This window comes from Rhinopithecus bieti, unplaced genomic scaffold (assembly GCF_001698545.2).
Source record: "Rhinopithecus bieti isolate Rb0 unplaced genomic scaffold, ASM169854v2 scaffold_6792, whole genome shotgun sequence".
NCBI classification, from domain to species: domain Eukaryota; kingdom Metazoa; phylum Chordata; class Mammalia; order Primates; family Cercopithecidae; genus Rhinopithecus; species Rhinopithecus bieti.
The window spans coordinates 1,114,523-1,141,281 of NW_016805361.1; the positions used below are offsets into that span (position 1 = coordinate 1,114,523).

The 26,759-nt window shown below is 35.7% G+C and overlaps 1 long non-coding RNA gene across 3 annotated transcripts in view; it reads right to left on the reverse strand.

Moving 5' to 3' along the window:
• The window catches only part of LOC108529740 (uncharacterized), a 148,937-nt gene that overhangs the window by 66,950 nt on the left and 55,228 nt on the right, over positions 1-26,759 (reverse strand). Inside the window, exons 5-7 of one of the 3 annotated variants that reach the window (XR_001885659.1) lie at positions 10,955-11,059; positions 9,368-9,410; positions 8,323-8,404 (exon numbers count right to left, since the gene is read on the reverse strand). This is a non-coding gene — a long non-coding RNA (uncharacterized LOC108529740). Of the gene's footprint in view, positions 1-8,322; positions 8,405-9,367; positions 9,411-10,954; positions 11,060-26,759 lie in introns of those variants that run through there. The other 2 variants (XR_001885657.1, XR_001885658.1) reach the window with 2 other exon arrangements.

The window sequence follows — 26,759 nt, forward strand, 5'->3', positions numbered from 1 at the left end:
AGTATCAATAAGCTGGGGTCTGTAGAGTATTTCATAAAGCTGTGAAAAAAAATGAGATGGAGCTGCCAGTTGTCAAAGCTTATTAACCTGCCGGGATCTTTCAGATGGGTGGCTAAATAGGCATCAGTAGAGCTGTACATTCCTCCAAGGGTTGCTGCTTTCCGGAATTTCTCCTGACTTCATGTGGCTTCTCTCTTTTTTAATCTCTTTTTTAATCTTTAATCTCTTTAATCTCTTTCTGCCCTCTTCCCTACCTCCTCTCCACCACCATTTTATTTTTTTTTTTTCAGTTTCAAATTAGTACTGAAATTACCACATCGTGGAAGGTTTCTCCTTGAACAAATAAGGAAAATTTTTGCTCTGCGCCTTAGCTTTCATGAGAGAGGTAACAGCAACTAGGAAGAAGAGGAAAGGGGCGAGAGAGAAATGCCGGAGCTGGGTACATGAGTTGGAGAGCAGCACCCAGCAGGCACAAATTTCTAGATAAGGATTTCCTCTGCACAAATTCAGCATCCCCTTTGGGGATCCAGTTACCAGTGGGGCAGAATGGAGCTGCCCACTCTGACCTGCACACCCACTCCTCTTCCTCCTGGGGCTGGCATCCATCTTAGTCCATGGCACATAGCCTTAGGCTGTTGGAGCTGCGCTTCCAGGATGAGGGAGAGCTTCCAGCTGACTTACATTCTGTTCGCCAGTGAAGCCCAGTGGGACACACTACAAAAGTTGTGCCCATGAGCTCCCCAAAGAGAGGCTGAAATGCTAGGCGCTATCAGATGCTCCCTGACTCCTTTGCAGGGCACCTAAACCGACCCTTCTTGCAGCAATCACATAAATTGCACTGAATTCCCAGCCACTGCCCTTCATCAGCCTATTACGGGATCAATATCTAGTCATACTGCATGAAACCATCCTACTCCTCTCACAGGAAATTAGTGCATTTTGATTTTTTTCTTTCTGTTTTTAAATCTGTGCAATAGAATAGGAATAAGGCTTAGGAATAATGATTCATTACCTCCTTAAGTGCACATCCAGGACGCAAAGCCTCTCCTAAAACCCCTAAAAAGCAATTTGGAGTAGGAAAAAGAGAAAGATGATCTAGAGAAATGACTATGTTGTTATTATGCTGCTTGACTTCCTGACAAAAATAGACGCTTTGTCTGATGCAGTGCTGGCGGGTGAGGTAGAAGCTTCATGTCCTTTACATTTGGAAACCTGGATTTAAGCAGACTTCAGAGTCATAAGTAAAAGCTATTTCCCAAACACAATTGATGCACATCACAAGCTCCTTGTCCTCCTGAGGTCATTGTGGCTCCATGTTTATTGATGAGTGTGCTTCATCCTAATCAGTATTCAAATCAGAGCATCTGACTTATTTTAAACTCAATTTCACCTGTACTGTGGTTTTGGAAGTTCTTTAAAAAATGAAACCTTTACTAACAGCACAAAAAACAACAAGCATGAAGTAACAGAAGGTTTTGCAAAGACTATAGAAAAAAGGGGGGGAATGCCAGTGATTACTCAGGAAAAAATCTTTGGAAAACGTTCTGTACAAAAACAATTTCTGCTGATGTGTCATGTCTTGCAAGTTTTCTATGAGGCATCAGTGTCTCTTTAAAGAAACATTTGTCAGGAAGGGTGAGTTTGAAATGTGTCATCTTAATTATTATGTGAGGAACCTTCAGATTCAAAATGATTTTTTGATTCACCCCCTGAGTGAAATACTTGAAAGTTAACCGAACTTTTTTTCAACATTACCAAGATTTTCTGCTCCTATGACTTCCAGTCCAAATAGCCTAGCAACACGAGGACAGAGATAAGTCTAACAGTTAAACTCTACTCTCTGAACCATGAAAAAAAATCAATAAAAAGTTGTTGCTGGTATGATAAGAGTGAGGATATGACTGTCACCTGTGCTGGTGTCACAGATGGGCAGGTTAAGTCTCTTGCAGGTATCTGTAATCATGGAAGAACTTTAGTGCCCTTCAAGTCCTCTCTAAACTTAGCAATTTCCAGAGAAGCAGTATCTGAAGAAATGATGCCAGCTTCCTCTATTGGTTTCTCCAACTGCTAGCTACAGCCCCTATCTCTTTAAGTTGCTCTTTAGCATCCATGAAACAAGAATGGGAAGATAATGTGAGTTGGGTGTGTATGTTCACATTAGTTCATTTGAATTATATGAATTACTTTAATCAAAACTGGAGGACATCAGTCATGCAGACAATGTCTGCCTTGAAAACTCAGTAAAGCCCCCAAGCAAGCATGAAAACACACTTTGCATGGGGGATCAGCACTACCTTGAACAGATCTAACAGGTGAATCTTAAGGAAGCTCTGTGGCTATGGGAAGGTGTCAGGGAGTAAGTCCATGTGTGCTGCTGCATCAGCATGGGAGGGCTGGCCAAGTATAAGGGAAAGGAATCCAACAGCAAGCTGGATTGTATAACACTCTAGAAAGCAGAAATCAGGACTCCAACCCAATACGTTTCTAAAGCTTCCATGAACTCCCTAATGGCACAGAAGAGTGAAAACACGAACCTACTGTAGACTGAGTTGGGATGTGTTGATTAGGAATTGTGAAAGATCCCTAAGTTCTATTAGCAACAATTTCAAAATATCTTTGAATTCTCCTGGTTTAGCATAAAAGCCAAAAGAAACATGTAATACACTCTGTAATGAATGATTATTGGTTGTAATATAAACCAAATCGACTATCATTTTTCATAGAATAAAGCTTTGCATGTTTATCCCATGTGCACCGAGGGCACCCAACTACCAATCTAAGAAGCAGACCTCTAACCTACTTAGACTCAGTCTTTAAAGACAAAATGTGGGGTAGGTAATACATCAGCGGTGTAATCTTCTCCTTAATAAGATGCTTTGATGGAGAAAAAGGGTCCACTATAAGTACAGAAAAAGTCTGCTCAAGGGACTTAGAGATCACTGTCTCTTCAGTGTCAGGCCAAGACAAAAGGGGGCTAAAAACAGACATGATCAATCTTGGGAGAACACATAGTACATATTCAGTTTAGAATTTAAAACATTTATAAGGATAAAATTTCTAGCTTAAAAGAGGCCAATGTAGTATGATTAACTGACTTTGGAGGCTTTTGAGGGGTCTAGGCCTCCAAATAAGGCAAAGTGTAGTAAAACTTATATTAGCAAAATTGGATCCTAGAAAGTGTTAGATAATTTGGAATTGATCAATAACACCAAGCATTTCCTACCAAAAACCACCCTAAATAAGCAACAATCCAGGTAAGAAGTACATTGTTCTTTGAAGTCTTCACCATTCACTTTCAACTAGTATGCTATTTTAAACTTCCCAGTGTAAAAGTTCAGCAGCCAGCCCTGGATTTTACCTGGAACTGTTAATAATCACAGGCAAACTCTATTTCATTATAATAAAGGTATATGTTATAACGTAAGTTACCTGTCAGAATGGCTCTTTGGTATGCATGTGCCTTATGAACTGGCATTTAGGTTTATTCCAATTTTTTTCCATTAAAACATCACTTTCGCCAGGCATGGTGGCTCGTGCCTGTAATCACAGCACTTTGGCAGGTCAAGGCAGGTGGATCATGAGGTCAAGAGATCGAGACCATCCTGGCCAACATGGTGAAACCCCATTTCTACTAAAAATACAAAAAATTAGCTGAGCATGGTGGCATGCTCCTATAGTCCCAGCTACTTGAGAGGCTGAGGCAGGAGGATCACTTGAACCTAGGAGGTGGAGGTTGCGGTGAGCCGAGACAGCGCCACTGCATTCTAGCCTGGCGACAGAGCAAGATTCTATCTCAAAAAAAAAAAAAAAAAATCACTTCATCGAGTTCACATTTGTATCATTATCTCTTTAAAGTGAAATTGTTGAATCAAATCCATGAATATTTCACATTTTGAAGCACTCTAGAAGAGTTTTTCCAATTTAACACTAAAAGTACACAGTCTCAAAGTTTTTCCCACACTTTTATTGATTTAAAGTTTTGCTATTATTTTTAATCTTTGGCAACCTGGTGAGAGAAATTTTTTTTTCCTGTATCCCTTCTTTTCCACAGGCAGGCAACTTTATCTTTTTACCAAGCATTTCAAGTGATACTTATGATCAGGAAAGTTTGGAAAACAATTAGAAGAAAGATATGAAACTAATTTGTGCCTTTAAAAAAACACTCAAAAGTAAATTTCTGAATTAATATTTTTTCTTCTGTTTCAGAAAATCCACGTTATAGACTATGCTAAACATAAAGATTTAAGGTTACTGCAATGTAGCTCTAAAAGAAAACTTAAATACTACCTGGAATTTAAAGAGAGCTGTGATGAACTGAAACTGGCTCACATTGGCTCATGAGAGTCAACTGTGAGTTATGTGGGAAATTTGCAAACCACTTGTTCAACACAGCCATTATTAAAAAGTATATAAACTTGCAAGTTAATAATGTTAAAAACAAAGGTAAATACTCAAAGTTATCAATTTCCAATTATTTTAGAACACATTAATAGTATGTGCTTTTGAAGTGATTTATATCTAGTTTAACTATGGCGGAAACACCACGACTGCACATCTCATCCCAACTCTGTTCAGTGATATTATATGGACAGTCTGAAATCTGCCATGGTGTGAATATTTATACCAAGAAAATCAGCAAATGCTACTTACAAGTCCTGATTGCCTACACCAGGGTCAGCAAATGTTTTCTGTAAAAGGCCACATAGCAAATACTTCAGGTGTTTAAAGCTATGTAATATCTATCACAACTCATCAATTCTGCCATTGTTTCACAAAAGGCATTAAATACATATGTAAATGTCATATGTAAATATCACATAGATGTAATATATATCAAATATATCCTATATATAAAATATATATATCAAATATCATATAGGTGTAAATAAATTGGTATGGCAGAATTTCACCCGTGGTGAGCCAGGTTTGTCCTGAGGATCATAATTTGCCAAAACCTGAACTAGACTTAAGAATGTGCATTAATTAATCTACTTACATAAAGTAATAATAAAGAAAGGACCGTAGACTGGGTGGCTTGAAAAACATAAATTTATTTTCTCACACTTCCAGAGGCTAGAAAACCCAAGATCAAAGTCCAGGAGGGTTTGGTTTCTGGTAAGGGCTCTCTTCTTGGCTTGCAGATGGCCACCTTCTCTCTGTAATCTTGGATGATAGAGAGAGAGAGACACAGAGAGAGAGAGAGCAAGCTCTCATGTGTCTTGTAATACAGCCCCACTCATAATTTCATCTCAGTTACCTCTGTGTAGCCCCTATCTCCAAATGTATTTACATCAGGGGTTAGGGCTTCAACATATAAATATTGAGGGGACACAATTCAGTCTATAGCACAAAGTGATACAGAAGATATTACTAAAGCAGATTAAACATTAAAGAATGTCATATCTCTAGCCATCACATTAAAAGAATGTATTTTTCCAGTATAAGCATACTTAACTTTATTGTACTACACTTTATTGCGCTTCATAGATATTGGATATTTTGTGCAAATTAAACGTTTGTAGCAACCCTGCATCAAGCATCTATGAGTGCCATTTTTCCAAAATGTACTCACTTTGTGTCTCTGTGTCACATTTTGGTAATTCTTGAACTATTTCAAAATTGTAATTGTTATTAAACAATAACAATGGTTATCTGTAATCAGTGATCTTTGTTATAATGATCTGTGATCAGTGATCTTTGATGTCACTATTGTAATCGTTTGGGGACACCATGAACCACACCCATATGAGATGGTGGACTTAACTGATAAATGCTGTGTGTGTTCTGACTGACTCCACCAATGGGCCATTTCCTCTTCTCCTCCTTGTGCCTCCTTACTCCCTTAGACATAACAATACTAAAATTATGCCAGTTGATAACCTTACAATGGCCTCTAAGTGTTTGAGTGAAAGGAAAAGTTGTGCATCTCTCAATTTATATTAAAAGTTGGAAATAATTGAGCTCAGTGAGAAATGCATATCAAAAACTGGGACAGACTGAAAGCTAGACTTCTTGTGCCAAACTGTTAGCCAAATTGTGAATGCAAATACAAATTTATTGAAGGAAATTAACTGTGAATGTATAAGGGACTTAAACAACTCAATCGCAAAAAAAATTACATAATGTCATTAAAAATGGGCAAAAGAGCTGAATGAAATTTCTCAAAAGAAGACATACAAATGGCCAACAGGTATGTAAAAAAATTCTCAATGTTACTAATCATCAGGGAAATGTGAATTAACATCACAATACGCTATCATCTCACCCCAGTTAAAATGGCTATTATCAAAAAAAGACAGAAAAATGACAAACGTTGGTGAGGATGCAGAGAAAGGGGAATGCACACACACTGCTGGTGAAAAGGTAAATTAAATATAACTGCTATGGAGGACAGTATGGAGGTTCCTCAAAAAAACTAAAAATAGAGCTATCATATGATCCAGCAACCCCCTACTGAGTATATACCCAAAAGAAAAGAAATCATTATATCAAAGAGATATCTGCCCTCCCAGGTTTACAGAAGTACTATTCATAATAGTCAAGAAATGGAATCAACCTAAGTACCCTAAGTACCCATCAATCAATGAATGAATTTTTAAAATGTGATATACACATACAATGGAATATTACTCTGCCATTAAAAGAATGAAATCTTGTCATGTGCAACAACATAGATGGAAAAGGAGAACAAGAACATTATGTTAAATGAAATAAGCCAGGCACAGAAAGACAAATGTCACATGTTCCCACTCATATGTGGGAGCCAAAAAAAATTGATCTCATGGAGGTAGTGAATAGAATGGTGGTTACGAGACATTGAGAAAGGTAGTAAGGAGAGGGGATTTAAGAGAGGCTGGTTAATGGGTGAAAAAATGCAGTTAGGTAGAAAAAAATTGACCTAGTGGTCCAATGCACAATAGGGTAACTATAATTAGCAATAAATGTGTATTGTGGAATAGCTAGAAAAGTAGATTTAGAACGTTCTCATCACAAATGTTTAAGATAATGGATATCCCAATTACCCAGATTTGATTACTACACAATGTATGCTTGTATCAAAATATCACATGTATCCCATAAGTACAACTATTATGTATTCATAACATTTTTTAATGGAAAAAAAAACTGCTACTCTAGTGAATGTGTGAATGACAAGAAAACAAAACAGCCTTATTGACGATATGGAGAAAGTTTTAATGGTCTGGAAAGAAGATTAAACCAGTTACAACAGTCTCTTATGCCAAATCTAATTCAGAGCAAAGTCCTAGTTCTCTTTAATTTTATGAAGGCTGAGAGACGTGAGGAAGTGGCAGAAGAAAAGTATGAAGCTAGCAGAGGATGGTTCACAAAGTTGAAGGAAAGAAGTTGTCTCCATAACTTAAAAGCACAAGGTAAAGCAGCAAGTGCTAGTGTAGAAGCTGCAGCAAGTTATCCAGAAGATCTAGGTAAGATAATTGATGCAGGTAGTTTTACTCAACAACAGATTTTCAATGTAGACATAGCCTTCTATTAGAAGAAGAAGTTATCTAGAATTTGCGTAGCTAGAGAGAAGTTAATGGCTGGCTTCAAAGCTTCAAAGAAAAGGCTGACTTTCTTGTTAGGGGATAATGCAACTGGTGACTTGAAGTTAAAGCTAATGTTCTTTTACTATTCTGAAAATCATAGGTCTTTAAGAATTATGCCAAATCTATTATACTCTGCTTGTGTTCTGTAAATGGAACAACAAAGCCTGGATAACAACTTGTCTATTGACAGCATAACTTATTGTTATGTTAAAACTTACTGTTTTAAGCCCACTGTTGAGAACTGCTGCTCAGAAAAAAAACATTCCTTTGGAAACATTATTGCTCACTGACAATGCATATAGTCACCCAAGAGCTCTGATGCAGACGTATAAGACAATTAACATTTTCATGCCTGCTAAAACAACATCCATTCTGCAGCCCATGGATCAAGGAGTCATTTTAACTTTTAAATTTTATTATTTAAAAATATACTTCATTAGACTATAGCTCTGAGAGATGGTGATTCCTCTGATGGATCTGGGCAAAGTAATTTGAAAACCTTCTAGAAATGATTAATCATTCTAGATTAAGAACATTCATGATTCCTGGAAGGAAGTTAAAATATCAACATTAATAAGACTCAGAAAGAAGTTGATTTTAATCCTCCTGGATGACTTCGAAGAGTTGAAGGCTTCAGTGGAGGAAATAATTGCAGATGTGGTGAATTAACAAGAGAACTAGAGTCAGGAGTGAAGGCTGAATATGTGACTGAATTGCTACAATCTCATGATAAAAAAAAAAAAAAAAAAAACTTGAACAGATGTTTCTTCTTGTGGATGAGCAAAGAAAGTGGTTTCTTGAGATGGAATATACTCCTGGTGCAGATGCTATGAATATAGCTGAAATGACAACAAAGGATTTAGAATATTGCATAAACTTAGTTGATGGAGAGCAGCAACAGGGTATGAGAGGATAGACTCCAATTTTGCAAGAAGTTCTACTGTGGGTCAAATGCTATCAAACAGCATCGTATGCTACTGAGAAATATTCTGTGAAAGGAAAAGTCAGTCGATGTGGCAAACTTCATTCTTATCTTACCTTAAGAAATTGTCACAATGACCTCAACCATCGCCCTGATAAGTCAGCACCCATCAGCATCAAGGCAAGACCCTCCCCCAGCAAAAAGATTATGACTAGGCTGAGCGCTGTGGCTCACGCCTGTAATCCAGCACATTGGGAGGCCAAGGGGGGGTGGATCACTTGAAGTCAGGAGTTCAAGACCAGCCTGGTCAACATGGTGAAACCCTGTCTCTACTAAAACTACAAAATTAGACAGATGTGGTGGTACACACCTGTAATCCCAGCTACTCAGAAGGCTGAGGCAGGAGAATCACTTGAACCCAGGAGGCAGAGGTTGCAGTGAGCTGAGATTGCACCACTGCACTCCAGCCTGGGCAACAAAGTGAGACTTCATCTCAAAAAAAAAAAAAAAAAAAACTAGCTGAAGTCTCAGATGATCATTAGCATTTTTTAGCAATAAAGTATTTTTAAATTAGGGTACAGACATTGTTAATTATACATAATGTTAATGCATCCTTAATAGGTTACAGTAGTATAAACATAACTTTTATATTCTCTGGGAAACCAGAAATTTGTGTGACTCACTTTATTGCAGTGGTCTGGAACTGAACCCATAATATCTCCAAGGTGTACCAGTATTTGAAGGCTGTTATCTTTATGTGAAGGCTAATTCAGCAAAGAACTCCCATGTCTTTGAAAGACAAATGAAGTTCGAGCATACGAGGTTTTGGTTTTGCTTTCATATTAATCATTAACATAAATATAAATGTGAACCAACATACCTGTTGGAACTATATTCATTCATCAATTGCAGTCATAAGTTGGCTATGGATATAAAAATTTGACAAAAATCAATGAAAGTATGTTATGGGTATCACTTGGTCACTTGAGATTTCCAATAAAGAGTATTGTATTTTGTATTATTATTTGTAAATTTTGGGCTATATATCCTTTATATTATAAATATATAATTATATAATTGTATGTGAGTGTATGTATTTAGGGAGGAGGGGAACCAGTTTTTGAACACTTGCTAACCCACTGCTTTCATTATTATTTTATTAATAAGGAAAATCTACCAAAGAGATCCCTATCGTCCTCTCCACTAGCAAACACATTTTGTTTTTGCTTGCACAGTATCTTTTGCCAATTCTACTGGTAAGACACCCTGGTTTTCCTTTGGGATCTATCCCCTTTTATATTTCAAGTGGTCTTGGTAAATAAGTGTGGATCACATTATCTCTTCTGATTTTGAGACCATCTTCATGACAAGAAGCAAAGATACCGATATCCTTTTGTACTTCAAGAAAATTGAGGTTTGTTACACACAAAAGGACTTGCTTGAGTCCATATGGGAAACGAGCTGTGGGGCTGAGCCTTGAACCCAGGTGTTCTGACTCTTATCTGCCTCAGTTGCTGTGTCCTCTTGGCTCTCATGTGACACGTCTGATTGTCATGCCTGCTTAACTTTGACACACCTCTCTGCGCTTTCTGCTCTATACAACACTCTCACCTGTCTCTTGTCCCCAACTCCCAGTCATAGCGCTGGGCCTTCTAGTCCCCCCATCGTCACTTCCTCCCCATCCCTGCCTCACATAGAGACAACGTGATGATGCTGAAGGACCAAGCTGCAAGGTCACTTTTCCCAGGCCCCAAGCTATGAGACCATCCTACTGTCCAACACATGTACAGCATCAGCCTCTGCCTTCCAGACTCCACAACACAATGAAGCATATGGCAGAGGGAAGGAGCAAGATCAAAAATGACAATTTCCTGATTATACAGATGTTGCCCTAATTTTTATGACTTCCCACAACTAAAACATATAAGAAACTCAGTTCCAAATTAGAGGCTTTATTTGTGAAAGCTGTCTTTGAGTAAATGGCTCATTAAGGGACAAAGTAAATGAGATCTTCACTAGACAGTGACTAGGCATTCATTAGGAGACGGGGGGAGGCCAAAAAGTCTTCCAGATGCCAACACCATTACTTCTCTTGGGCTGACAAGCTCTCAATTTGCCTAGATTTCTCTACTGCTCTAATTGGTTGATTTACTCATTCATTCACCATACAGTCCCTCACTAATATTCACCGCGAACTTATATTTGCTAAGGATTATATATATATTTTTATATACATATAAATAATATATGTAATTTCTTCACACACAGTTTTCTTGACAAATTATTATGAAAAATTTATGTGATACTACTGATATTACACATTTATATGGTTTTTATTTCATATAAATCATAGGCAGGGAGAATTGATGAGTTGACAGGTTTAAAGACAAGAGGAAGGTAACAATGAATGGGGGCAAGAAGGCAGAAAGCAAGTGAGAAATAAGAAAGAAAATAAATATTTACTTACCTACCATTCCCAAGAACTGTAGGAGGCTGTGACAATGGTTCAAGCCCTCAGTTTGCAGATGACTTGAGACCGGCTCAGTTTCTTTCTGAAGTTTAGTGTTGTTGGCTATAAAGCAGAAATAATGAAATGAGATTATGCATATAAAAAGTGTTTTCTGCAAACTGTGACACATTAAACAAGTGTTAATTGTAATTTTTATTATCTTTAGTTCCTTTATCTCACATTAGGTTGAAATTAAAGGACATGAATCATTGCTATGACCTCCTTTGTGTACACTGGACACTTCAATGTGGTTAACTTACTAATTTGACGAGTGAAGAATTAGCTAAAGAGACAGGGCCAGCTCTACATATAGACAAATATTGTTGTGCTTTTTAGAAGGACCAGAAGGCCTCATGAGCATAAATAACTACCTTTATTTCCTGGTTCCTGCCTAAAATTTGTTAAATATTCATCTCTTCAGGTAAAATCTCTATTTCTTTAAAACAAAAATATCATTGGAAGGGTATCTTACCCATAATTTATTTTCAATCATTTGGAAGTCAGACTTACAAAGAATCAGGAAGACAATCTTAGTGGATGTGAGGCCCAAAGACACTTGCTATCCCAGACAAAAAGGAGAGAGTGTGCACTGGGAAGGCTGATAACCAAGACAGCAAGCTGCCTAATTCACAATTTTCCTTGCAGCCAGTTTCCATCCCTAATGTCCCTGAATTTTAGCGATATTCTCTACTTTCTGAGTTTGAACACTTCAGGAAATTTTTGGAATTAAGCCATATTTCTCATATGTGTAAGATATAACCTGTAATTCAAGTTTTGAATAAAATGGATATTTGCAATTCCCCAGTCAGAAGACACCTACTTTTAAAAAAATTTTATGTACTTAAAGTGAAAAAAGTGCCTGAGGTTTTCAACAGAGCTGTGGTTACAGGTTGAAAATTTCAGACTTGTCACTGTTAAAAGGTTCTCACTAAGCTAAATGCACATTTTAGAACTCTTCTGCCCAAACCCTGTAAAAGTTAAAACTTGAATCTATTTATCTAAGGAAAACCCTACCTGTTTGTCACACGTATATTCATCTATTACTGTTTCAACCAATAGAATTTTACCTTAAGCAAATCAGTGATGCTATAAAATTACACACATAGGTAGAAACACCAGAAACAAAGTGCAAGATGAAGTTATCTGATTGCCAGTCTTGAAAATGTTTGTTTCTAAGATTATGTATATATACACTCACATTTAAGAAAAAAATGTAGAAAGTCTGATATAGTAAAGTGATTAAGATCCTAGAGTCAGACAGACTGGTTTCAAATCCCAGCTCTGTTTGTATTATCTATTTAGCATTAAAGAAATTTCTCAAACTTTCTATGCCTCAGTTTCTTCTTCTGTAAAATGACTATAATAACATTAACTCATAGTCTTATTGTGAAGCTTATATGAGATAAATCATATAAGACAATGTATCTAGCACCAAAATATACCTATATTTCAATAAACGTTAGCTAGCATTATCATTGTTATTATTATTGGAATGAATAAGAGCTGAATATTGTAAGTGGAATGCCTCACAAAATGGGAACGAAAATATCATCCAAAATAGCTACTTAACTCTTACAGTCATGTGAAGAAAAGAGGAAAAAATATCTCTACCATATCCTGAAATCTAAAAACCATATTCAAATTGACAGGCTCAATCATGCACTCCTCCAACGATTCAGGATGGAACAAAAGGAGAATGTTGAACACAAGTTAAAAACAGGAATCACGCCAACTACAGCATTTTCTCAAAAAAATTTTCTTTTAAAACTGCCAAAAAGTTTCATGTGTTAATAATTACAGGAATCTCATAGATCTAATTGTTTCAAATCAGAATGTCTTACAATTAACCAATATGTTTTCTAATCTTGCCAGAGGTAACATACATCTTTATGGTATGCTGAAAAGACCACAAGAACTCAGAGACTTCCTGGAGTGTTTGATCTGACAAATTAGATATTTTAAAAGAGTTTACATGCTTATAAATAAGACTACCTCAACAGTTTTAAGAGTGCTAGCTGGAGACCACCCACCTGATGGACAAAACTTGTGAAAAGCAAGTCATCTCAGCGCAGTCTACCAGGAATACAGACCTCTGAGGTACTCCAGAGATCTCTGAAAGAAAATCTCTCACTCCAAATCTAAACTAACGGAAATTTAGTGGAAGTCCATGTATGATTTGATGATAGAGCTCAAAATAAAACTTTTTCAACTAATGCACATAGGTTATTCTGGTCAATAGATTATTTGAGAGCATACGAAATGCCAAAGTTCAATGTTTAATAAAACAATTCAAATGAGAAATATACAGAATGCAGTAAGGGCTAAAAAAAACTATACAGTCTCTCTTGCCTTTCCCCTTAGCCAATCACTGACTTAGGTTCACTGTATTTCCTAAGCAACTCTTTAACTTTCCCTGCTTTCCATCTCATTACCACTGCCCTTATTCAGTCCCTCAAACATGTCTTAAACCTAGAGTAAGATAATATAATGGTGTATAAGGATATAAGGAGAAAGGCCAACTTTACTTTCCTCTACCTTTCCTCCAGTCTTGCCCTGCCATCCATCTAAAATGCTAATCTGAGTTTATCATTCCCTGCTTAAAGTCTTCCAAGGGCTCCCTGAGCCTTTGGGATAAAGAACAAACTGCTTAGCATGACAGCCAAGGTCACCGTCTCCCACATCCCATCCCCCATGCCTCCTACACAATTTGTCTCATAGGCAATACTGAATGTCTCTAATACTTCGAACATGCCCTGTTGACTCACACCCCTCCTCTACATCTTGGCATATATAATTCACTCTGCCTGAAATGTCTGTATAAAAACTCCTACTCGCTCATCTTTCAAATTTCAACTCAAATGTTATCTCTTTTTCTTGCCTGCTTTTTTTTCTCTGCTCTCATTTTACCTTGAATATAACCATGAGAGTTGCTTATCTTATTGTTTTGTAAAATGGTTTGTTTTCCAGTTTGCATCATGGCTATGCTGTAAAGTCCTCCAACCTTGATATTATTATGGTTTGTATTTCCTTTGTATATAGTGCCTGGCCAAAAGTAGGAACTCAAGGACAGAAAAATTGAACAAAAGAAGGAAGAGAGGCAAGGAAGGAGGGAACAAGGGAAGAAAGGAGGAAGACTATGCTTGCAAAATTTGAGGATTATTTGATTATCAAAGGCAACTTCTTGGACTAAGAACGCACATAAATTGAAGGATGGATAGATACGTAGTGGATGGATGGATGGATGGATGGATGGATGGATGGATGGATCGATGGATGGATCGATGGATGGATGGATGGATGGACAGATGATTGACAGATGATAGAAAGATAGAGAGAGAGAGAGAGAGAGAAACTCCTGATACAATACAAACTTAATTGTCAGGATCTCTAATGTAAATGTCACTTTATTGACCTTTCAGAATTTATCAGCCAAAACTTCTAAAACTTCATACATTGATCTTTTCTGGAGTGAGAGGAAAAGGACATGTTTCAAACAACAAATAACAGGATAAATAACTCCAAAGTGCTTTGGAATGACAATAAGAGACTAATCATCTCTGATTGAGTCAAAGTAAATAAAGTTTAAAATTTTTAACAACGTATATATTCTGATAAAATGATGGTCTCACTTTGATTGAAGTGTGTTATTTATCCTGTATGTCTTTATCCTTTTAGGGACTGAATTTGAGACAGAAATGATAATTGCATTTTTCATAAGCCTAGAATGGCTGTAGGTACACCATTCTGTGCACCAGAATAAGAAAGTATCTTGGCTTTGTGAAGTGAGATTATCTGTCAGTAGAAAAAGAAATGCCTTTCTTTTCTATTTCACAGAATTTCTCCTGCTGTTAGGATCTGACTTGGCTGAGTGGTAAGAACATGTTATATATCTTAATAATCTTCTTTCCTAAAATTTTGTTTACTATAAAAAAAATTGAAAGTATCTTAGCCAACCTTGAATTCTAAGTTAAAGTCATTATTCTGAACTTTAAAACTTAACTTTAGATGTTTCACAGATATATAATAGAAGCATATCATAAATATTTAAGCTATCTTTCTAAAGATTTAAATATTCAGTTTAGGTTTATAAATATGGCACCTGGCCTTAAGAAATTTACAATCCAGAAGGAGAGATAAGGCAAATACATAAATCATGGTCATGCAAGAAAAAAGTAGGATCCATATTATAATAGAGCTATAAATGAATATGGTATAAGACCACAGAAGAGAAAGCAATTAATTCTACCTGGAAAGATCATAATTATGCATAAAAATTTATGTGGAAGAAGACCGTGATGCATTCCCTAAACTTTCACAGCCTGATTTAGATGTCAAAACAACAAACTCTTTCTGTCCAGGACTCAGCTGAGATATTTCCTCCACAAATTTGATTTGGGTGGAAGGTGGCATTTTGGCTGGCTAGAATAAATGCAGACAGCTTCACACACCATTCTCCCTTTCCCATCAGGGAAGGACCTAGAAATGCATGGGAGCTTGGGTTTTGTAACTAGAGAATGGAGGAATGTGTTTGCCTTAGGGTAGAAGGGGCAGATGAGAGAAGGATGGCCATCATAGTTTACTTACAGTCTGTCTGGCCGGTGGACTGGTTTTAAATCATATATGGCAAAAAAAAAAAAAAAAAAAAAAAAAAAAAGCCAGGTGCAGTGGCCTGTGGTCCCAGCACTTTGGGAGGCCAAGGCGGGTGGATCACTTGAGGTCAGCAGTTAAAGCCCGGACTAGCAAAGATGGCAAAACCCGTCTCTACTAAAAACACAAAAATTTGCTGCACATGGTGGTGCACACCTGTAATCCCAGCCACTCAGGAGGCAGAGTTTGCAGTGAGCCGAGATCATGTCACTGCACACCAGCCTGGGTGACAAGGCAAGATTCTGTTTTATATATATAAAACATATATATATATATATATATATATATATATATTTTCATACTTACATATATACATATATGTATATATGTGTATATGTGTGTATATATACACACATATATACGTGTATATGTATGTATATATTTATACATGTATATGTATAAATACATGTATTTATCAGAAAAACTCCTGATACAATACATGTATATGTATATGTATATATGTACATGTATATGTATGTATATATGTATGTATATATGTATATATATACGTGTATATGTATGTATATATTTCAGACCCTCAGAATTATTTTTCCTGATATGTACTGTGATTCTGGGCAAGTCATAATAGGTAAACCCTAGTAATATCTTTCAAGAGGAGCAATGGACACAAGCAAAATGCTTTAACCCTGAGGAAAAAAAAAGAAAAAAGCCTGGCATTTTTAAGAGTGCCCTTCTGTACCTCTGTACATAGAACCCATGAGTTGCTGGGTGCTAACCTTGCACAGAACACTGGAAGCTGTAGGCACACCTTGAATATGGATAGTGGCTTTTTTGAGGAGGAAGGAAACAGCAGCTGGTCTTGACTCAGTGAATGCTACAGCGCTAGAGAAGGTTAACGTGGATGCCACAATGGGGCTCCAGGTGACTCAGTGACAGTTCCATGAGAAACCCTGTTCTGGGAATTGCTGAGAAATTCCCGTTATGCTGGTCAGCCTGACCTCTGACTCAGGCAGACCTGTTTCAAATCTCACTTCTTGTACCAATTAGCTAAAACCTTCTGGTCTCAACTAATTTAAATTTCCTAAGTCTCCATTTCCTCAACTATAAAATGAGGATAACAACATCCACTTTGTAAGACTATTGTCAAAATTAAATGAGACATACTTAAATAATACATTGGTAATTCCTGATTAGAAAAAAGGACTCATTGAGGGATAATGTTTTATTATTGAAATTATTGTTTTATAAGCATGCTAACAGCCATTAACAATACAATAATTGCATTTGCTCATGCTGACATTTTTAACTCAAAGAGCACAAGCTTTCAGAGCTGAGAGTTAACCTTTCAATTACTTCATCTGATCTTTTCTTTTACAAATTAAGAAAACATGGTCCAGAACTGTTCAAAGTTCCCCAAAGTAAGTCCTACAGGCACGTGGTGGAAGACTCAGAGCTAGAACTCAAGAAGTCTATTGTTCTTTCTATTCTCAGTTTTGTACCTCTTATTCTAAAAGATAAATCAGCTTTTATTGTGTCTTTCTCACACTTAGAAACCAGGACTTTTGTGAATAAAATAAATCTAGGACCCCATGTGGCTCAGGCTTAATTCAAAGTCACATTCAAAGCAGCACAGCACAGCAACAAAAAGTAATTTTGAAATAATTGCAGTCTTTCCTTGCATATCAAATAAAATTTAAGAGACTTAATTTACAACCCACAGCAACGTTATAAAAATCATTTTTTTCTCTTCTTCCATTCTCTTGCACTGCAATTATTCTCTATTGCCTCATTCACCAATCCAGAAAAATGTTTAATGTTGTTACCAAGATTTTCCAGCACTCTGCCCTTCTGTGTTTTACCTCTCCATCTCACTTCCTCTTTTTCCCTAATTCACTGAGCATCGCTTCCAGAACAGGAAGAGACCAAGATTTCAGCTCCCACCCACTCTCCACCTGCCAGCTGCTGCAGGGCCGCTAGAGGTGCCCTTTACTTTGTGTTCTTCTGATACATCCTCCCTTCTCACTTCCCCTTAGGATCACTCCTATCTCATGAGACATTCTTGTGAGGATTTTCTGGAGAATTCTTCATCTCATTACAATTTCAAATTTTAACTGTTACATAAAACTAGAAGTTTCACCTATGTCTCTAAAAAAAATACCACTTCAAATTTAGTAGCTAGAAAACCAAACATTTTGTGCTGTCTTTGAGAGTCTAGCAAGAGAGTGCAATTACCCACATACCATTCATGAAAGAAAATATCTGAAAGTGTAGCCCTCTTCACACAAATGTACTGCTTTGAAAGAAATCCACAAGGACTTTTGAGGGAGGAAGGCAACCACTTAGGTAAATGGATCAAATTGTAAATCAATGGGTTTAGCACTGTTGCAGCTACATCATTCCAACATCTTGGTCTTTATGTTATTTATAGTACTCTAAAAATAATACATACTAACCACATATTTCATATGTACACATCAATATAAAAAAGTGTAATACTAATGCACAATAGATAAAGCAATGAAAAGAAATCAAATATATTCAGATACAAATTAAATTATCTGAGGAAGCATTTTCTCTTTTAGTCCAAATCTAACTTAAGTTTATTTCATTGCCAGGCAGCTAGAGGATAAGATACAGAGAAACAGGTGAAGGATCTACCTTATAGACTCTTTGGTGGTACTCTTTTTATTTGGATAGATAGACATTCATGTCTATTATTGAGTCTATAATTCTAGGTTTGGGTTAGAGTTTTGTCTTCCACTTATACTCTCTCTTTAGCCCAAAATTCATGACTTAAAGCTTTTGGTCAGGTCCATGTGGCTAGTATACACAATAATATCTAGCCTTCTTTTATCCTAACAAAGTTTTCAAAGTCCTATTTATATTTATTAAAAGATGAGAAATATTAGACAGGAAACTTTGTAAGGAGATTAATAAAGGATCTGCCTTATAAGTTTTACAAACAATGGAATGCAGTGTTTCTCCTTAAGAACACTTAAATAGGCCGGGCGCGGTGGCTCAAGCCTGTAATCCCAGCACTTTGGGAGGCCGAAGACGGGCGGATCACGGTCAGGAGATCGAGACCAATCCTGGCTAACCCATGGTGACAACCCCCGTGCTCTACTAAAAACCTTACAAAAAACTAGGCAAAAAGGGCGAGGTGGGCGGCAAAGCCTGTATCCCCCAGCTACCCGGGAGGCTGAGGCAGGAGAAATGGCGTGAACCCGGGAGCGGAGCTTGCAGTGAGCTGAGATCTGGCCAACTGCACTCCCCCCAAGCCAGGGCGACAGAGCGAAGACCTTCCGCGTCTCAAAAAAAAAAAAAAAAAAAAAAAAAAAAAAAAAAAAAAAAGGAAAACACTTTAAATACTAATTCCGTTTTTCAAGTAAATAAAAACATGGCTCATGGCTCATTAGTATTAAACTGAATAAGTTATAAGGCCCAGTCTTACATACATTAACTTTTCAACACACCTACTGAAAATTACAACCCTGATGGAAGAGTGGTGGTTTGAAAATTTGAATTTCCTGCAAATATTTTCCTTCACCTAAAATATTTATATTTGTACTAGCAATGCCCCAGATTACTTAGAAAAATCTATATGTTACTTATTAACAATGTTCTTTTTACCTTACAAACAACCATTTTACTAAATGATAATCATGTCATTACTAAGTACCATAAGCACCTAATTACTAATACTTTGGATTCTAATTCCAAGGAAAAAAAAAATCCCTGAGATATTTTACAGTCTCTAAAAGGAGGAGGAAAAACAGAATCAAAGCAAGGGAGGGAAAAGCCATGAGAGGAAAAGAATAGAGAATGAAACTGATGTTAGGCCTTATGACCTACTAATGGATTCTTGAAGAAAGACTTTGAGGAGATTAATTTGAAAAGAACATGAAGTGGAGCTGTGAGCAGTTAATATGTTGAACACTCACATTGTAGAGTAATAGGAGCTATTTTCTCAGTAAATGTGTTGCCAAAAGTCAAGAGTACTAATATATATATCCAACCATTCCCCATGAACAGTTTATAATTGTTCGAGAATAGACTCCCTCCTCCATGGCCTCTTCATTTATCCCCTCATTCTTCCGCCGTTGTTCTGCTTCTTTATGAACACAGCTCACTGAAGCTTGAAGACAAAAAGGCCCTAATCATGACTAGCAATGGGATTTGAAGCCAAAGTGAGAAGGCAAAAAAAAAAAAAAAGAAAAAGAAAATCCATATCATCTGTCATGCTGACATCTTCACGTCCAGCTTCTTGACCATGGTGGGCAATATTTATAAGTACTATTAATATTATTTGACAGTCATCAACTTACTGGTGTGAATTAAAAGACATAGGAATTAAATGCTTGTGAGTTCTGGGATTCTTACTTTTGGTGGTTTCTTTTTTTTATCTTACCCATGGATTAACTTTTAGTAAGGAAAAAAAAAACGGATGGATAAACTATCTGTAATAAATCTGCATCCAGTTTGCAACCATGTAAGAATGATGCCAAAACACTTCTATTAATAAAAGCACAACAATTCCATTTTCTAAAGACAAAATTATAATGAAGAAGAAATGGAAGTGAAATTGTCAATAATAATGTTCACAATAATAATAAGATAAAAATCAGTAAATTCTCTAGTGTAATGTTAACAATAAAATGAAATTTACTATTTCCTCACTCAGGGTAATGGTGGAATAGCTTGTTATCAGAGTGATCCCCCTGCCCAGAAAACCGTAAGCTATAAAAGAAGGACAAAGTACAACTGTGTAAAAGTAGCACAACAGCAGATCACAGCAGATTAATCTGCTGTAATTAAAGGCAGCAGCCAACAGCAGACTAAGACTGGAAGGGATTCAATTATTGAGAGAAAGGGACAGGTTAGGTAAGATAATATTTGTTCAGCTTTTTCCAAGGGCATTTCCCAGCCCAAGACAGAAATAGAAATAAAAAAAGAAAGCTGCCCTGGGAAATCAGAGACACATTTAAGGGAAGATAGAGACTGGAAATTGAGGGACCCATGGCAGTGAATACCAAAAACTGTGTAGAAACTTCTCTCAAATTCTTGGTTGACTCCAGAACACGTGGTGAGACAAGACTCCAAAGAGCCCAGGGAGGTTATCAACTGCTGAGAGTTTTAAAAACCTAAGCAGAAATTTCTGCAGCTTCCCACAAGAGAGAGAGATACACTTTGAGGTTCACATTTTGCCAAGTTAGAGTGACTTTCCATTGAAACAAATATGAAGCATGTCTTAAGAATCAAGAGCAAATCAAATAAAGACCTATCCAACAATGCCTAAAACCAAGCTTCCACCATTCTTGATGAACGATATTAAATTTTTAAGGAAGAAACAACAACAACCTTACCTAATTTCTAAAAAGAGAAGGGAAGGGAAGGGAAGAAAGGAATAACAATTGCAAGACTAGGACAATCTTAATACAAAAATTGAAAAAAAAATTATCCATGGAAGTGTGAGGTTCAGGTTAAGGGTTTTTTGTTTGTTTTGTTTTCTTTTGTGTTTATTTTTGTGGGTGTCCACTTACTACACCACCATTTGTTGAAAAATCTATCTTTTCTCTGTTTAATTGCTTTGTACCTTTATCAAAAAATCAGCTGGGCGTATTTGTGTAGATCCATTTCTGGATTCTCTATTATTTTCCAATGATGTCTATCCCTTCACAAAAACCATGTGGTCTTGATTGCAGTAGCTATATAGTAGGCCTTAATATTGGGTAGGATGATTTTATTCTTCTATTTCAAGATTGATTTAGCTATACTAGGGACTGTACTTTTCCATGGAACTTGTGGAAAATCTTATTTGTGTGTATAAAAGACTTGCTCGGATTTTGATAGGAATCTCATTAATCCTATGATAAATTTGGAAAAAATTAACATCTTTACTATGTGAAGTCTTCCAATCCATGAACATGATGTATATAATCTCTACCTTTATTTAGGTGTCCTTTTATTCTTTCATCAGCATTTTGTAATTTTCAGTATACAGATCTTATACCTGCTTTAAGTTTATACCTAATATGTCATATTCTCTGGGGTGATTATAAATGGTACTATATTTTTAATTTTGGTTTCACATGACCATTATCAGTATGTATAAATATAGTTGATCTCTTGTATCCAGTGAACTTACTGAACAAACTTACTAATAGGAGATTTTGTGTTGATTCCATCACTACATACATAATCATATCATTTACAAACATAAACTAATTTATTTGTTCATTTCCAATCTGTATGCCTTTCATTTCTTCTTCTTGTCATATTGAAGTGAAGATGGGCTTTTATTGAAGTGAAGATGGGCTTCCTTGCTTTCATCTTGATCTTAGAAGGAAATCATTCCATTATTCATCATCAAGTATGATGTTAGTTATAAGTGTTTTGTAGAAACCATTTATGAATACAAGGAAGTTCCCCATCCATTCCTTGTATGCTGAAAGTTTTTAATGAAGGTTTATCAAATATTGTCAAGTACATTTTCTGCATTAATGTATTCATGTGATTTTTCTTTTTTTAGCTTATTGATAGGGTAGATTATACTGATTGATTTTCAAATATTCACGTAGGCTTGTACTTCTGGAATACATCCCACTTGTTCATAGTACATAGTTTTATCCATTATTAGATTTGATTTGGATTTTTTATTTTTTGTCATTTTGTTTTCACCTTATTAATTTCAGTTTAATGTCACAAGAGCATTTAACATGAGATCAACCCTCTTCAATTTTTAAGTGTGCAATGCAGTATTGTTGACTATAGGTATAATGTTGTATAGAAGATCTCTAGAACTTATTCATCTTGCTTAACTGAAATTTTATGCTCCTTGATTAGTAACTGCCCAGCCCCTGACAACTACCATTCTATTCACATATAAGAGGAATCATGCATTATTTGTCTATGACTGGCTTATTTCACTTAGCATAGTAACCTCAAAATTTATTCATATAGTGTCATATTGCAGAATTTCTATTCTTTCTAAAGATCAAATAACACTTTATTATATATACAGATACCACATTTTCTTTATCCATTAATCCATTGAGGAACACATAGGTTGTTTTCACATCTTGGCAATTGTGAATAATGCTGCCACGAGCATGGAAGCGCACTACTATCTCTTCAAGATCTTGATTTTGATTATTTTATTTTTATATTTCAATTTTTTATTTCAGTAGATTTGGGAGTACAAGTGGTTTTTCTCAGAAATGGAATCACTGGATTATATAGTAGTTCTCTTTCTAATAGTTTTAGGAACTACTATTGTTTTCCATATTTGCTGCACCATTTTGCATTCCCAATTGTAAAAGGGTTTCAGTTTCTTCACACCTATGTTAACACTTACCTTTTTCTTTTTGATGATATACGTCTTGACAGGTATGAGGTAATATCTCATTGTGGTTTTGATTTGCCTTCACTGATAATTAGTAACAGGATTTTTTTTTCATATACCTGCTGACTGCCTGCATGTCTTCTTTGGAGAAATGTCTTTTTAAGTCCTTAGCCCATTTTTAAATCAGGCTACCAGGGGGTTTTTTGGCTGTCGAGTTGTAAGAGTTTCTCATATATTTTGGATATTACTGGTTAATCAGGTATAGTTAGCAAATATTTTCTCCCATTCCACACGTTACCCTTTCATTCTGTTATTTCCTTTGTTCCGCAAAAGGTTTTTTAGTTTGATGTAATCCCCACTCATCAATTTTTACTTTTGTTGCCTATGCTTTTGATGTCATATTCATGAAATCAGTGCCAAGACCAATGTCATAAAGCTTTTCTCTTATGTTTTGTTCTATGCCTTTTACAGTTTCAGGCCTTAATTTTAAGTCTTTAGTTTGAGCTGATTTTTGTTTATGGTATAAAATAAAGGTCTAATTTCATTCTTTTGCAAGTGGATATTCAGTTTTATCAAAACCATTTTTTTGAATAGACTCCTTTCCTTGTTGTGTTTGTTATTGTTTGTTTTTAATTTATTAATTAATTAATTTATTTATTTTGAGGCAGGGTCTCGCTCTGTTGCTCAGGCTGGAGTGCAGTATCATGAACACAGCTCACTGAAGCCTCAACCTCCTGGGCTCAAGTGATCCTCGCACCTCAGCTTCCCGAGTAGCTGGGACCACAGACACATTCAACCACACCTGGCTAATTATTTTTATTTTTTGTAGAACAAGGTCTCACTATATTTCCCAGGTTGATCTCAAACTCCTGGGCTCAAGCAGTCCTCTCACCTCACTCTCCCAAAGTGCTGAAATTACAGGCATGAGCCACTGTGCCTGACCCTCATAATGTGTTCTTGACACCCTTGTCAAAGATCACTTGGTCATATATGCATTTATGTATTTCTAGGGTCTCTATTTGGTTCTATTGAGTCACAAGTCTGTCTTATGCCCATATTATCCTGTTTTGATTATCGGAGCTTCATAATATAGTTTGAAACCAAGAAATGTGATGCCTCCAGTTTTATTCTTCTTTCTACAGAGTAATTTGGCTTTTTGTAATCTTTTGTAATTCCATATGAATTTTAGAACTTTTTTTCTCTTTCTGTACAAAATGCCCCTGGGATTTAGATAGTGATTGCATTGCATCTGTAGATCACTTCTAGTAGTATGAACATTTTAACCATACCAAGTCTTCCAATCTATGAATACAAGATGTCTTTCTCTTTATGTCTTCTTTAATTTCTTTCATCAATGTTTTGTAGTTTTCAGTACAAAAGTCTTCTGCCTACTTAGTTTAGTTTATTACTATGTACTTTATTATTTTTGGTGCTATTGTAAATGAAAGTCTTATTCTAATTTTCTTTTCTGATCACTCATCCTTAGTGTACAGAAACACAACTGATTTTTGATGGTAAGTGACTTTGTATCCTGCAATTCACTAAATTTATTAGTTCTAACAGTTCTTTTGGTGGAATCTTTAAAGTTTTCTACATATAACATTAAGTCATCTGCAAACAAGACAGGGACAATTTTACTTTTTCCTCTCCAATTTGGATGCCTTTTCTTTCTTTTTGTTGCCTATTTTCTCTGGCTCAGACTTCCAGTACCATGTTGAACAGAAGGAGTGAGATTGGGCATACTTGTCTTCTTATTTATCTTGGAGGGAAAAGCTTTCAGTTTATCACAACTGAGTATGATGTTATCTTTGGCTTTTTCTTATATAGCCTTATAATGTCTAGAAACTTCCCTTTGACTCCTACTTTGTTTAGAGTTTTTAATCCTGAAAAGATGTTGAACTTTGTGAAGTGTTTTTTTCTGCATCTAAGACAGTCATGTGATTTTTATCCAATACTCTATTAACATATTATATTAACTGAGTTTTACATGTTGAACAATCCTTGCATCCCAGGGATAAAATCCACTTGGTCCTGGTGTATGAGCCTTTTAATGTGCTGTTAGATTTTATTTGCTAGTATTTTGTTGAGAATTTTTGTATCTATACTCATCAAGAATACAGCTTATTGCTTCTTTTCTTGTGGTATCTTTGTCTTACTTTGGTATCTGGATAACAGTGGCTTCATAAAATGAGATTCCCTTTTCTTTAATTTTAGAAGAATTTGAGAAGTCTTTGTGTTAATTCTTTAAACATTTGGTAGAATTTACCATTAAAGCTACCTGGTCTGAAGATTTCCTTTGTTGGGAGGTTTTTAGTTACTGATTCAATCTCCATATTAGTTATAGGTTTGGTCACACTTTCTATTTCTCCATGATTCAGTTTTGGAAGGTTGTATGTTTTTTAAAACTTATCCACTTTTTTCCAGTTTATCCAATTTGTTAATATGCAATTTTTCTTAATTGTCTCTATGGTCTTTTTAATTTTTGTACCTTCGATTGTAACTTTTTTCTTTCATTTTTTATTTTTTATTTATGTGAGTCTTTTCCCTTTTCAGTTATTCTAGTTATCAATAAAATTGTCCATTTTGTTTAATTTTTTGAAAATAAACTCATCATTTGTTATTTCTATTATTCTCTATTTTCTATTTTATTAATATCTGCTGTAATTTTTGAAAATTGTTTTCCTTCTGCTAACTTAGAGCTTAGTTTATTTTTCTGTTTATACCTTCTTGAGGTATAAAGTTAGGTTGGTTGTTTGAGATCTTCCTTCCTGTTTAATGCAGGCTTTTATCGCTATAAATTTCCCTCTTAGTGCTGCCTTTGCTGTATTCCTTAAGTTTTAGTATTTTGTGTTTTTGTTTTCATTTGTCTTATGGTATTTTCTAAATTCTCTTTTTTATATCTTCTTTGACCCAATGATTGTACAAGAATGTGTAGTTTAATTTTCACATATTTGTGAATTTTCTAATTTTCTTTCTGCTATTGATTTCTTATTTCATTCTGTTGTGGTCAGAAGATACTTGATCTAATCTCAGTCTTCTTAAATTTGTTATGCTTTGTTTTGTGACCTAATGTGTGATTTATCCTGGGAAAAGTTCTCGGTGCATTTGTGAAGAATGTGTATTCTTCAGCTTTTGGGTAGAATGTTCTGTATACTCTGTTAGGTCCATTTGTTTTATAGTGATCAGTTGCAGTGTTTCCTTATTGATATTCTGTCTGAATGTTCTATCAATTAGGGAAGGTAGGTTATTGAAGTCTATTATTATATTGATGTCTATTCTCCATTCAGTGCTGTCAATGTCTGCTTTATATATTTAGACGTTCTGATATTGGCTGCAAATATAATTGTTATATCTTCCTAGTAGATTGACCCTTTTATCATTATATAATGTCATTTTTTAATATCTTCTGGCAGTTTTTGTCTTAAAGTCCATTTCCTCTGATGTAAATATAGCCACCCTGCTCTCTTTTGGTTACCATTTCTATGGAATATCCTTTTCCATCTCTTCACTTTCAGCCTAAGTATGTCCTTAAATCTAAAGTGAATTTCTTAAAAACAGCACACAGTTAAGCCTTGTTTTTTTAATCCATTCAGCCATTCTATGTCTTGTTATTATAGAATTTAATTCATTTTTCAATACAAGTAATTATTTATATGGAAGAATGTATTATTGCCATACTGTTGTTTTCTGTTAGCACTTTCTGTAGGATTCCTTCTAAGGGAGGTCTAATAGTGATGAACTCCCTCAGCTTTTCTTTGCCTGGAAAAGTGTTTAACTCTCCTTTATTTTATTTATTTTATTTTTTTTTAATTT